Source organism: Orussus abietinus, unplaced genomic scaffold (genome assembly GCF_000612105.2).
Source record: "Orussus abietinus isolate OABI.00-Male unplaced genomic scaffold, Oabi_2.0 scaffold2, whole genome shotgun sequence".
Taxonomy (NCBI): domain Eukaryota; kingdom Metazoa; phylum Arthropoda; class Insecta; order Hymenoptera; family Orussidae; genus Orussus; species Orussus abietinus.
The window spans coordinates 659383-672980 of record NW_019396012.1 but is presented as its reverse complement, the minus strand read 5'-3'; the positions used below and the strand labels follow the sequence as shown (position 1 = coordinate 672980).

General features: G+C 42.4%; 1 protein-coding gene across 2 annotated transcripts in view; it reads left to right on the top strand.

Moving 5' to 3' along the window:
• Positions 1-13598, top strand: part of LOC105700460 — an 81248-nt gene that overhangs the window by 46902 nt on the left and 20748 nt on the right. For both annotated transcript variants that reach the window (XM_012426293.1, XM_023434575.1), the window contains one exon: positions 2578-2657. The gene's annotated coding sequence lies outside the window, so the exon portion shown is untranslated. The remainder of the gene's footprint in view (positions 1-2577; positions 2658-13598) is intronic.

The window sequence follows — 13598 nt, the reverse complement described above, 5'->3', positions numbered from 1 at the left end:
ATAAAGAATGGCCTGAAATTGGGGACATGGCGATCACTGTCGGTAATCATGGCGTTACGGATGAATACGCGATAACGTCACTCTTTGAGAATGAGATGTGAAAGAATCGAAAAGAAAGGAACGAAAGAAGAGGTCTGCAACGAGGGCGGCTCCTTTAGCTCGAAAACCGCTCACTGTGCTTATCATCGCTTGGTCAAGTTAATCGAAAAGATATGCAAGTACTGCAACCCCGAAACGGAATTTTGGCGGGATGTCAAGGAGCTTCATCATATTTTTATGAAATTTACAAAGCGAAATAAAAATAAGTGAGATTTAAGAAGCAACGTGAAAATTCGACACATTGCGTGAAAGCTCTCATAATCGTCTCGCCTGTTTAACCGAACAGGTGCACGAAATAGGCCATTAACAGAATGTCCAGGAAATTTGATATGAAATATATAATATTAAGTGAACTTAAATGGTATTTAAAAAGCGAAGGAAAAATTGTATTCATTGAGTGAAATTCAACAAGACTTTACCAGGCAAGTTTGGTATTGCCAATGTTATTTGAGCGTCGTGTCGGGTATTTATCTGCATAAATCTGGAGCAGATAATACGTGAACCAATTTTCGACTGTCGAGAACTTTAGCCGACGTCTTTCCTCGTGAAATCATTTGCATACAGGACACAATGCCCATATTGGCAGCGTCCCGTTTCTGGAGCAACTCTCGCGGGCCGCGCGAAAAAACCGGAGACTTTAACGACCGGTCGAGTCGGGCGTCGGGGAGGCGAAAATAAAGTCAGCAGGCGGAAAGTAACGCCGAAGTACGCCACTTAATGCACAGCTTCTAGAGGGGCGACAAAGGCCCCCGATGTCGCTGGTACGATTAAGCGATACTAACCGCAAATGGATGTAACCTGTCAAACCGGACGCCCGACAATTTGTCATCCCTCCGAGTTTCTTCCTCATTGTGTCGAGGGTTACGATTTTCGTATAGGTGTGCCTTCTACACAGAGCCGCCATATGCACCCGAAAGTGTCTCGATGCTAATGTCAAGATCGAAAATAAAAGTCCAGGAAACTTCCGGGACCGGTTTTAAAAACTGTCAACCCGAGAGAAATGGCACGAAAAGATGATCCAGAAGACAGTTATATAAATATACGTTTCATTCCGTGTAGCATTAATTATTTATACAATTTAAATGGCACGATTTTACGTGTAAGCTCCTAAATAACTCTGATCGATTTTTTACTCTCCGAGAGTAAGGGTGTATAGGCGGATTTTTAATATCCTCATTTTAAGGGACAGGCTTTCTGGGTTGACATTTCGTTTTAACTCACCCTGGTCATTCTTTTCTTGATAATTGTCGGTATCGTTTCTTAGATAATTCCATATTTTTTTGAAATTATCGAAGACTCGAGGTGTGAGGGTTGTTACACATTTTTTAATCAAGGGGAGAGACACACTTTGGGCCGACATTTTCGTTTTAACTCGTCTTGCAGGGTTCGTTTCTTTTTTACAAATGACTTATGCGTCGATCGGGAATAACGGATTGCTTGTCAAAAAGGACTAATGGAAGCTCGAGGCATTACCGAGGATGTTCCCTTCTCGCCTCGGGCTTATCGCTTATCACATAAAGTACCTCGGCATTTCGGCGCGTTACCTCGAAGAGCGACACGTACTGGGGCTGCTACGTGTCATTATCTTTAACAGTGAGATGTTAAGGGGAGACAATATACTGTCGCATCAGCGCCTTTCCCAGGCTCGTTAAACGAAGCCTTGAAGTGCCCAAACCAGAAGCGGTTAACGTGAGGTACATGCAAACCGACATCCGACCCCGTGTAAATATTTCACATTTTTTCTCGTCGTATTAATGCATATTTTATCAACAAATTCAGAACATATTTGGGTTAACTTCGATAATAAAACGGAGATCAAGCGACGTTTGATCTCATTTCTCTATATCCGGTCTAAGGCCTTCAACAATCAGACACCGTATTAACATTTCACGTTTATCTTTTTGTGGTATTAATGCATACTTTTTAGCAATCTTTAAACATTCTTCGGTTCACGTCGGTAACGAAATAAAGATGGTCACGTCCGACCTCATTTAGTCATATCAGAAGGCCTTCAGAAACCGAACAGTGTAAATATTTCGGATTCTCTCTCTCGTCCCACTAATCCATTCCTTTAAACAAATTCCAAACATTCTTCATTTTAATAACGAAGATCAATCCATGCATGATCTCATTTTTTTCAGTCGATGCTATCGAGAGGCCTTTACACTTTTAGATAGTGCAATTTGACTTCAAAGTAATTGCGATGGAACTTTGTAACTTAATATTTTTTGTTAGGTCTTACGATTTTGAGCTTTTAAACTTTAAAGACCTGTTGGGGTAAATTCCTACTTTCTGAGGGCGCAACAAAGTTCGGGGCCTTAATACTTCTTTATTCCTTCTGGCGTCTTATTACGGTTCCTTCATTCGATCGCGTCAAAGTGGAGACGGCCGTCGAATTAATTTCGAGACGCCGTTTCGATCTCGTTGACGCCATTGGACGAGCGTAAAATGAATTTCGCATCGCTTTTACTTTTTCAGGACGTCTCGGGGCGGACGAGCTGCGAAGACGCCGGGATTTTCTTTTATAAGCTGCATGCAACTTGCACGGAGTTCCTGCGGTGAGTACCTTTTTATTTCTCCTCGAATTTGCTCACCGAAGCCGGAAACGGCGTCCCGGGGCCATCATTCTTAAACCTTCTAAAAAATAAAAATCATATATTGCCGAAACGAGGAAGATAAAAATACCAACACCGGAATTCCGTAAAAAGCGTTCTCCAACGTTCTCCATTTTCCATTAACACGTAAAGCTTCCCAAAATTGTAGACAATTTAACCCCCAGATACGTATCTTCCTATGCCTGACATCCCACTTCCAGAAACATTGTTTAATTGTCAAGAATTTTTAAAGTCTGACGAAAATAATTAAAACCAACATCCCCCTGTTCTCCAATCTGCATCTGCTAAGCCATTCACACTTGCGCAGTTATTCTCAGGAGAATGAAGAATTTAACAAGCAATCATACTAATGATTACTAAAAATGGTATACTATCAAATCATGGAAACTAAAAACTGTTAAATAAAATCCCGGTAGATAACTATCTCCCCTGTTCTCCAGTTTGCGTCTGCACGTAAAACGCTTCCCTGTGAAATATTCATTACTCAAGTGGCATATCTCTCCCCTTCCTCGAATTCAGCGCGCATCTTCTTGGACATATTTCCACGCTCGCGAATTTTGAAAGTAGTGATAAAAATAACGCGTTAAAAAGTTTATTCCCGACGCCGAGCTTCCTGTTTGGCACACGCATCGATCGACACGTCGTAACCACACCGTCGGCATAAATTTCAGCCGCTGTCCTACCTCTTTCCCCCTTTTCCTTTTTTTTTTCTTTCCCCTTATCAAATTCCTCCCAACCGCGCTATCAGGCGCGTCAACCTTTGTAATCCCTGGTGATCTCGCTTAATGCACTATTTCACGCCTCTTCGCTCATCCCGACCTAGTTGTTATGCATCCCGCGTGGGCTCCCGCAAATTTGCAGCCATTTTGCCACGTTAGCGACGTTACGGCCGTTATATACGCGGCTTCCACGTGTTTTCACTTCGTTATGCATTATGCAAGAGGGGGGCGCGAAATCGGCCGGTGATAATGAGAGGGCGGCCAGTGATGGCGGTTTAATCATCTCGCGTAACACATAACGGGTGTTAACTGCATACGCCGATGATACCGGCCACCTCGGTGATACCAGTCATCGGATGCGATCCAATTTGGATATCGACCAATCAGATCTTTGGTTCGATCCTTATCAACGGTTTCTTCCTCAACAACCCTTAAATGATACCGCAGAAAGGACTGAAAACGGAGTATTGACGCGCCTTATCAACACAATTGATTTACATTATTTTACAGAAATGTCATGTTCCCATATTTATATATATGTATACATGTATATGCTTTTGCATCGTTGTATATATTAGTGCATCGGTAAAACGGATCTTTGTTTCGATCGTTAACATCTTTCTTAACAATCTTTAAATGATACCGCAGAAAGGGCCTAGAACGGAGTGTTGGTGCGCTTTATCAGCACGTAATTTATCACCTACATATTAGTATTACTTAACAAAAATTTCATTTTCCCGTTGCGGCTTCACTTTACCGAGTTATTTATTTAGACCGCAGCGCGGAGCATTCCATTCTTTATTACCGGCGTATGTGAGTCGCGGGGCACGAATAGTCGCGTTTGCATCGGACTTTTTTCAAAATAGTGCGGAATATCGGGGGGGAATATTATCCCGGGATGTCTATCGAGTCGGGCATGACTGGTTTCTATCGGTGCATCGCGTCGCGTTTATAGGCGGCTTTAAGCACCGGGATCGAGCCCGGAGACGTGGAAACGGCATCCCGATCGCTAAAAAATACCGACGGATTTATTGCCGGCTGTATTAAATGTCCGTGTCTCGTAAAAGGCCCCTCTCCTATTCACCTGCCCCCTCGGAGAAGATTGACTGTTCAAATGCATCGACGTGGACAACAGTAAACAGTTCCCTACCGTAAAGATAATCACCGATTGCAGCTTGAATCATTTACGCCGCTAATTGCCGATGATTGAAGCACACCTCTCTCCATAAAAAATAAATACGGTCGAAATTCGCCTAAAATCCCCAATTGAACGTCCGGCTACGACCGAAATTTGGCTCTACACCGTTGCAAATTACATTAATAAATTCAGGAATTCCGATACTCAATTTGAAATGCACTCATGGGTACAATTCTGGTATAACTCGAGACTCGTTCATACAAACGTTGGGCGTACTCGTTTAAAAGTTGTCCTATGCTTGTAATTTTGTTATTACTTTGTTTAAATTCTGCGACATTTGTAGACATTTTTAACAGTCAACTCCTCGGGCAACAATGTCTCACTAAAATCAAATATCTGAATTAAAAGTGAACACGGTTGAATGATAAGATTTGGAAAAATCGTAGCACGAGCCATCTGTCAGATGAACAATTCCTGTAAAATTTGGGAATAGAAATACCATGTAATATAAAAGAATGAAAATAGTCATGAAATTTTGCGTCGCCGTTCGACGATCCCTCGAATGTAAGTGCACGTGTTGTCCCGAGAAGGAACGAGATCGAAGGAAAAGGTCCAACGACTCGAGCCGATACGGTGGCGGGTATAAATCCCGAACAATGCTCCAAAGTGAAATTATCTCCCTGGAGATTAACATTGGCGAGCTTTCGCAGCTGCGACACGTAGAGAGAGGGAGAGAAAAAGAGAATCGTCGCACCAAGTCGGGCCGAGTTTGCGTCCTCCTGGAGGCTGCGCGTGGTCCAGGGAAAAAGATCATCAGCGTGGGTGGACGTGATAAGCCGTGATAGAGTCAGTCACGCTTGAGATGACTTTTCAATCTCAAGTCACCTCTCGGACAAGACCTCGTCATGTCCAACGAATTTCTCTCAATTCTCTCGTCAGATTCCCGTCTATATTGCGTTGCCACGCGCACAGAAAATAAAAAAACAATTCACAGTCCTAACAATAAATGTTGCTTGCCTCAAGAAACGTGAATACTTGAAAATGAGCCAGTCAAATGTTTGTCCAGAGATATTTCTGTTATATTGATAATAAAAAAAAAAAACGATTTCACCGAACAACACAAATTATATTCGCGATTGCAACGTAGTTCTCTTGCGACAGCAAATTGCATAGCGCTCATTCTTTTTTTTTTTTTCGTGCAGATTTGGTCATCGGGAAATATAGAAAATGTATATAAGCATTTCATTTGATATTTCTCGGGGATATTTAGGGCAGGGAAGGGATAATCTGACGTATCGTTTTTAGAGGTCTGAAAGGCATAAGAGGGCCATTAGTTATCCTTGAAGGGATTAAGGACACGGTGACGTAATGTGTGATACGACTTTGGACATGGCCGTTGATAAGCCGGTGACCCCATCCTTCCTAGATGGCCACTTTGTGGGACGGCCATGAAATTGTAATTTCATTGCGTTCCCCGCATTCTCGAGCGCATCCCCGCGTTGCAATTTGCATCCGAGACGAAAGAATCCGCGCCAAGAAATGCCGAGTCGCTCCTCGGGAGAATCCCTGATATCCGATTTCTCTTTAACGAGATTAAACAAATGGCACGAAACGAAATTAAACCACTTGGCACCATTTTCAATACGATTCTCAAATGCTTTCATTTAATCCGTAAAATAAATGCAATTTTAGAATAACTTGACGTGCACTCGCAAAAGAAAGCAATTTTGGAAATTTAAAGGGATAGTCGGAGGCCATTTTCAAAGTCCTGTATGCATGCAGGACGATTAATCGAAGGATTGAAAAAATCCTGAGAGGATCTTATGTATGGAAGATCGTGAAAAGATCCATATGTATGTACGGATGCAATTTACAGACTGCAGAAGTGCATAGCACGTCCATCGACCTGACAAATTTGCACGAGAAGTCAATTGCGAATTTGTGTTGTTCAAATATTGTAATCTGGGGCCAAATTTGTAGAGTGGGTTGTAACAGGGAATTTGCGGTCGATTGCAAAGAAATGGTGATAAGGAAATGATTCGAAAAGTGCATCGAGATCGATCGTTGCCCTCGACCCTTCCGTCATTAAACTCGCGAGTTAAGACTTCCTTTGCTGTAACAAGGAAACGAGAGGAGAAATCAAGTACCCGCATCTGCCAGTTCGATAACTAGGCAACTCAATTGGAATCGAACGGGAGATCGATTTGCCCCGGGGGCGCGATAGATCGCGGAATCGATTACCATAACGCCCATATCTCACGCCCCCGGAGTATCGGAAGTCCCGGACGGCTCTATCACTCTTTGTTCCGTTTTCAATATTCCTGCCGATGAAGATCCATCCTCGATATCCCACCTCGTATCTCTCTCGTGGAAATATCAAATGAAAAATTAATTAATAAAATTAAAAGTGCCGAAAAGTGCCCCCGGAGTATCGGAAGTCTCGGACGGCTCTATCACTCTTTGTTCCGTTTTCAATATTCCTGCCGATGAAGATCCATCCTCGATATCCCACCTCGTATCTCGCTGTTGGGAATATCTAAGGAAAAATTAATTAATAAAATTAAAAGTGCCAAACTTACGGGGTCGATTTGTGGTCAATCATCAATTATCTCGCGTGATCGAATCGGAGGCCTTTGGCAATTGGTCGTCTTGTATGTCCCTCGTAAAAAAAAAAAAAAAGAGGATCAGTTGTGGTGTCGTAAATCATGCACCGAGGTATCATTGACCAATCGTGGGTGTCCCGGGTCAGTAAATCGTCTTGGCACCATCCAGGTCGACTTATCAAGTTGAGAGGAACGGATTGTCCTTTGTCTTGTGATCCCTGAAACTTCAGATGTTCACGTAATAGAGAATTTTAACTCTCTGCTGAGTAAATTTCTTAAAAGAAATTGTAGTATGTCTACGACTAGACCTCCAATCTATAAAAGTTATCAAAGTTGAATTGCAACTCTCGTATTAGATATCGTTAAAAATCTCAAATTGTCCTTCCAGCCTCAATTAATGATAGGAACGAGATGAAGCGATCGTTGGTAATTGATGACCCTCGAATGTCCCCTGTAAAAGAGTGGTTATTATAAATCACGTTTCACCGAGGTATCGATTGACCAATCGCGAGTGTCCACTAGTTCGGTAAATTGTCTTAACCAATATATCCAAGTCGACGTCAAGAAATGATGAATGAATCTTTCTCCACTTTACGATCCCTGAAATTTCTCTTGGATTTTCACGTGAAAGCAAATCTTTCTTGCCTCCAATTACATGAAATAAATTATCGCATTATCAGTCTCGAGACTTCTGATGTGTAAACGAGTCATCCTACTTCAACTGCAACTCTCAAAATACACAGTATGGATTGGAAAGCTCTAAAATGTCTTCTTATCTTTTTTCTGCATTTGGAAACCTCCGATTCTCTTTTTTAAGCAATTTCAAATACAGCTAGGGACCAGATGAAGAGATTGTCGGTAATTGGTTTAATGCCTTTAAGTGTCCCTGTAAGAGAATGATTGTTATAAATCATGCTTCATCGGTTGACCAATCGTGGGTGTCGTCCAGTGGACAAGTTTCCTCGTTTTCTATCGGCGGCAGAAATCGCGGCTTGAGGAATGACGAATGAACGTCGTCCTATCTCCTTCTTCGTCTTCTCGCTCCTTCGGTTTCGCTATTTTCTCGAAGAGTTTCGACTCTCTGGCCACCCACGCATCCGGGTGCACGCCATGTTTTATGGGATTATGCCCGGCTTTGGGCTCACGTGGCGTGGGCAAACTCACGATAACTTCTCGATATTTGCTCGGTTATCGACACCCTGGACCATAGATCTCATCGATCTACGATCAACCACTTTCCTACCGGCGGATTTCACTCCTCTTTGTCTCGGATCTCTTTTTCATCGATCCAAATTTCTCGCCTTACCTTTCTTCGTCCTCCAATCCGAATTAACCACCACGTCTAAACACCCTAAGAAAAAAAATATCCATGGAACCAAAGAAATATTTAGTTAATCCGAAGAATAATTATCCTACTCAAATAAGTGGTCGTAGGAATTTAATTTCCGTTTCATTAAAACCTGATTTTAAAACGCACTATTTTATGATGAATTTGTTCTTAATACTAACAATGGGGTTCAAGCTTCGAATGTGTATTTTAAATTCCATGAAACATTTAAGGATATTAATTATTACTCTTATCTACCATTTCTTCGCGGTGGGGCCCATTTCTCCATATTCGGAGAATTATGTACACTTCGTTTATGTACACAATGTCGCCTCGTCAGGTCCGCGTTTCCCACGTGGAAGGTAAAATTTGAAAACGCCTAAACATTGGCCCCCCGCTACCACGATATGCTAATGTCGGTATCAAATGACGCGTGACAGGAATATGATTACTGCGACAGTATCGTGAGAAATCCCAAATAAGGGGAGAATAAATGGAAGCCGTCCTTCCCTCGGAGGATTCCTTACGTTACGGTAATCGCAACATCCGGGAAATTATTGGTACTCTCTTAACATTAAAATAAAATCGTCAAATTATGGGTCCTCCTTCTCTACAATGATAACGTATTACAATGTATCATCCTTCATCATTGATGATGAACTGTAGGAAGTGTCGATTCCTACCCGAGATCATAGCCGATGATAGGGAGGAAATTATCATTCACGGTAGCCATCGGTGGTAACGTTCCTGTGGGAAATCTCGGGACTATCTTTACAGCTCAAAACTGAATTCCAAATGCAGTTACTTAACCGATGATTAATCGACGTGCTCCCGAGAGTACACGGTGGACATTTCGACAGCTGAGAAAAAGAATTATTAATATTATATCGGCTTTCTCGTGCTGGTCAGGAATTCCAATATGGCGCCGGAAGGGAACAAATTCGTAAAAGAAACTCCATTGAATTAGCTAACATTTGATGAAACTAAGTATTCAACGTAGGTAAACTTTGGCTTAGAGGAAACAAGAGCCAAGGCCGAAAAAACCAAATAACCACTATCTCGTCCTGCTGTGAGAGAAGAACTACAGGTAGTTACTTCCTTTACGAATGAATAAGTTCCTAGCGAACGTTCCTAGGAAATTCCTAAAGTTAACAATTGAAAATAAAAATTCGTAGGGAACTGCCTGTACGTCTCTTACGTTCCGAATGGGACTTACGCACGCTTTGAATCGTGCCTATGATAACGATAATAAATACCAGGGATTCGCTATAGAATGAGTACTCCCTTAACAGGTGAGTAATAATTTAAAGAAGTTTTACCGCATCAAATTGCGTCTCCGACAAATCATCTGGAACACGTGCCTCGAGACGAAAAAGAAATCCCTGCTCCATAAATATCGGCCCCGAGGAAAATGCTCTCGTTACCTCTCCTTTATTTCGCAGCCCGAGGTAGTTGGCCACGACCCTAGGGAAGTAACGACACGATAAATTATGGCGAAACGTTACACGTTAACTTGGGCTAACTTTTGCGGGAATATCGCGAGTCCGGTTCTTCTCCATTAAGGGTGGGCCGTCGCGATCGGGACGCTCGAAAACATTTAAGGGCCTGTAAATTTTGTCATTGCGGTTTCCCGCCGCTCTTTAGGGCATTTCCTCCTGGCGTACCTTTTTGCGGTCGGGAGATTTATGCACTTCGCATTAAATTATAAGACCCCCTCGTCCGGCTCGGACGCGTGTTCGTTGGCGGCCAGGGCGCCTTGGAAGTCGGCGTGCTTTACGGCCGCCGCGGGGAAATTGCAGAACGCTTATTTACCAAAGTAGAATTACCGCACACTCGGGATTGAGCTGTATACGTAGGATATCTCTAGACGAACTTCACTTATTATCCGGGCCTATAAAAGTCAGACGCGTGGGTGCATCCTGGATTCCGCTGTGCGGAGATTTGCATTTACTCCGAAGCGATTCAATGTACTCTGTTATTGTTAAGAATATTTGAGAATGGAAGGCGCTAGATAATTGTCCAAGGTGTCACTGATATTTTACAAGATTTAATTTTCGGATCATTACAGTCGAGCGTCACTTGTATTGCACAAAAGTCGCGTAAAAGTTTGTCAAACTCGTGGAAGTGCACGATGGCCTCTACCACTCTTAGGCGATTCAATGCGCTAAGTAATTGTTAATAATTTTCAAAATCACCAAGCGCTGCGTGATTAGATACTAGATCTTTTTACCATTTTTACTAAACCCGTCTAAATTATTTTTATCATTTAACGTATTTACTTTCGAGTAATCTGATTTTCTATTGGGGTCGCTTCGATGCAAAGAGAAACGTTCACCCTGAATGATTTGTCGCTGCGCATCGAATATCATTTAATGTGCCCCGAATAATGAATCACCCGATCTGGGGAAAAATCCATCCACGGGCAGAAATCATAGATCAAACGTATGAATGAGCCAACAAGTCGCGTGGTTGGTAACCCGACGGAATTGATTTACGCGCGGCGGCCATTTTTGTTAACGCTGTCGCGGAATAGATATATTCCACCACAGTATTCCACACAAGTGGGAAGAACTACGAGATTTATACGAGACGTCTAGGATAAAAGTAGAGAGACGCGGAATGTCGAAACTTTTACCGCAAAAAGCCACCCTATTAATAGGATCTAAACGGCAATCTGAATAATTTCCCCATAACGAACAATCTGAAAAAAGAAAAAAAAGAATTCCTCGCCTGAAAAATCTGAAATCTCTTTAAATTTCTCCCAAACATCTATTCTCCCCTCCTTCAAGATGCAAGCCTTCTCGTTTCATTTCCTCGTTGCACCATCAATTGCAACAACCATTACGAGTCCATACAGCATCATTTCACTTTTTGCAATTCCGCTTGTCAAGTGGACTTTTTCCGCGTTCCACTTTTCATTTGCAGTCGTTGCTCAACGAGTTAACAAGACATTGTTCTGCTCTTTATGTCGTTTGTGTCGACACGTGGAGTGACATTTTCACGCGCGGTTCTGGCTCTTGTAGTCTCTGGCTTTTATTTATTTCCCTTTTTTTTTTTCGTCCATGGCCTGTAAGTGCGTTATGGGATTACGGGACCCTCGTTGCATCTCGAGGCGCCACGCGAATCGAGATGACGAAGACGATGCGCTCACCGTTCGATAACTTATTCGCCAGTCACTTCTGTGGGAGCGGGGTATATTAACATGCATGCAATTCATGACTACAAGAGCCGACTTGGCGTGGGCGAAGTACGAGTCTCTCGACTCGTCGTTCCTCGTCTACTTCCTCTCCTCACAAAGGACTCGTTTCGTTTTATGGGGTGGACGTGCCGCATAAGGGAAGGTATCTCCGACATAATGCGGTCCATCATCTCGATCAGCATAAGACAAGACCGAATCCGGAGCAACACTTAAAGCAAAAAATGAGACGCCTCTCGTTGCTTGTTTTTTTTCCACGCTTTTTTCAACTTTCTTAAACATTATTACATTTCGGATATTGCCAAAATTCCAATTTGACACGATGATATTTAAATTAACACGCAAGGTATTGCACATTTACGAACGAGTAAATCGACTGGCCCTTTGCATACTTTTTAGTACGTTATTAAACATTATACATTTCGGATATTGCCAAAATTCCAATTTGACACGATGATATTTAAATTAACACGCAAGTCTTGTACATTTACAAACGAGATTAGAGTTACATGAGATTTCATCTGAACTGTCTTACTTCATGTTTAAAAGAGGATATATTTGTATATTAATCACATATTTACCTGTATCATGTATTCATAACCTCTTAAGTGTAAAGCATTACACGTTACATAAAAAGTAACTTATCCGAGACATATAAAAAGCATAAATAAATAAAATTAAGTAAATTCGCCAGCTCGGTCACGACCGGTTTCCCGTTAGCCTAGTCTTTATTTACGTGGGAATTAACTTTAATTTTTATTAAACCGCCTTCTTGCGTGCCGGGGAAATATCAAGCCGAAGACAATTACAATAAATTACAAGTGCGGGTAACCCGGTGCCCATCCACGCGTCGTAAACTGTGCGAATAGGGTGTACGCGTTGACATGGCGAAAGCATAAAAAAAATATATATATATTTATATTTTACGAATTGTACCGCAAGAAGGGAGGCAAGCTCTCTGTAATCTCGTTATGTACGGTATTCCTTACTTTCTCTGTATTCCATATTTTTTGTTCCTCCTTTTATCCGCGGTTTTCATTCTTCCCATTCGCCGGGCGTTAAACAAGGTTCCTCGGGGCAGTAAAAAATGCCGCCTCTCGGTGGATTTCCAGAATTTCTTCCAGGGGAGAGAAAAAAGGAGCGCGATCGTTCGGTACATTACAGATACGGAATACCTGCCCCGCTGGTGATCTTTAATTGGTTACTGGTTTTGGAACTAGTTTCCAGCAGGTTTTCGGTCGCTGCTGCGACGATAATCGCTATCAGGGCGGTCTGCCGACTCCTCGATTCGCCATTCATGAACGATCCCGTGAATGAGTTTCGTGTGTGCTCGGATAAAATATGTCCTCGAGGAATATCCAACTCGGCGCGTTACTTAAATCCCCCGAAAAGAAAAAAAAAAAAAAAAGACGGAGACTGGTGATATTTATTGACGATCATCTCACGGGATTACATTGTATTCATCTATTCCTGATAACGATAAAAGGTCGGTAAAGGTAAATGCCGAATAATTTGACCTGGTCTGGCCGATAATACCTCACGACCTCATAAATTCTTATTATTCCGGAGTAAACCGGCACATTTACACGGCACAATCATTTGGTGACAATATGCTACAAGGTGACTGGCTACCTAATAAACATAAAAATTTTAAACCGGTCAAAATCACTACCGCATGCAATGTAATATCAAATTGTATCGCACGATTTTCACGTAATCCCAATTGATTCGGCCAGGTCTGGCTGATAATACCTGGCGGCGTTGCAAACTCTTATCACCTGGAAGGCATAGCCGGATTTACCCGAGGACCTTTGGCCCGATTTGTAAACGGCGCACGTGGGCGTACAGGGGAGGGTTTAAGGAAGTCAGTAGGCACATGCAACGAGTCATAAGTCACCGGT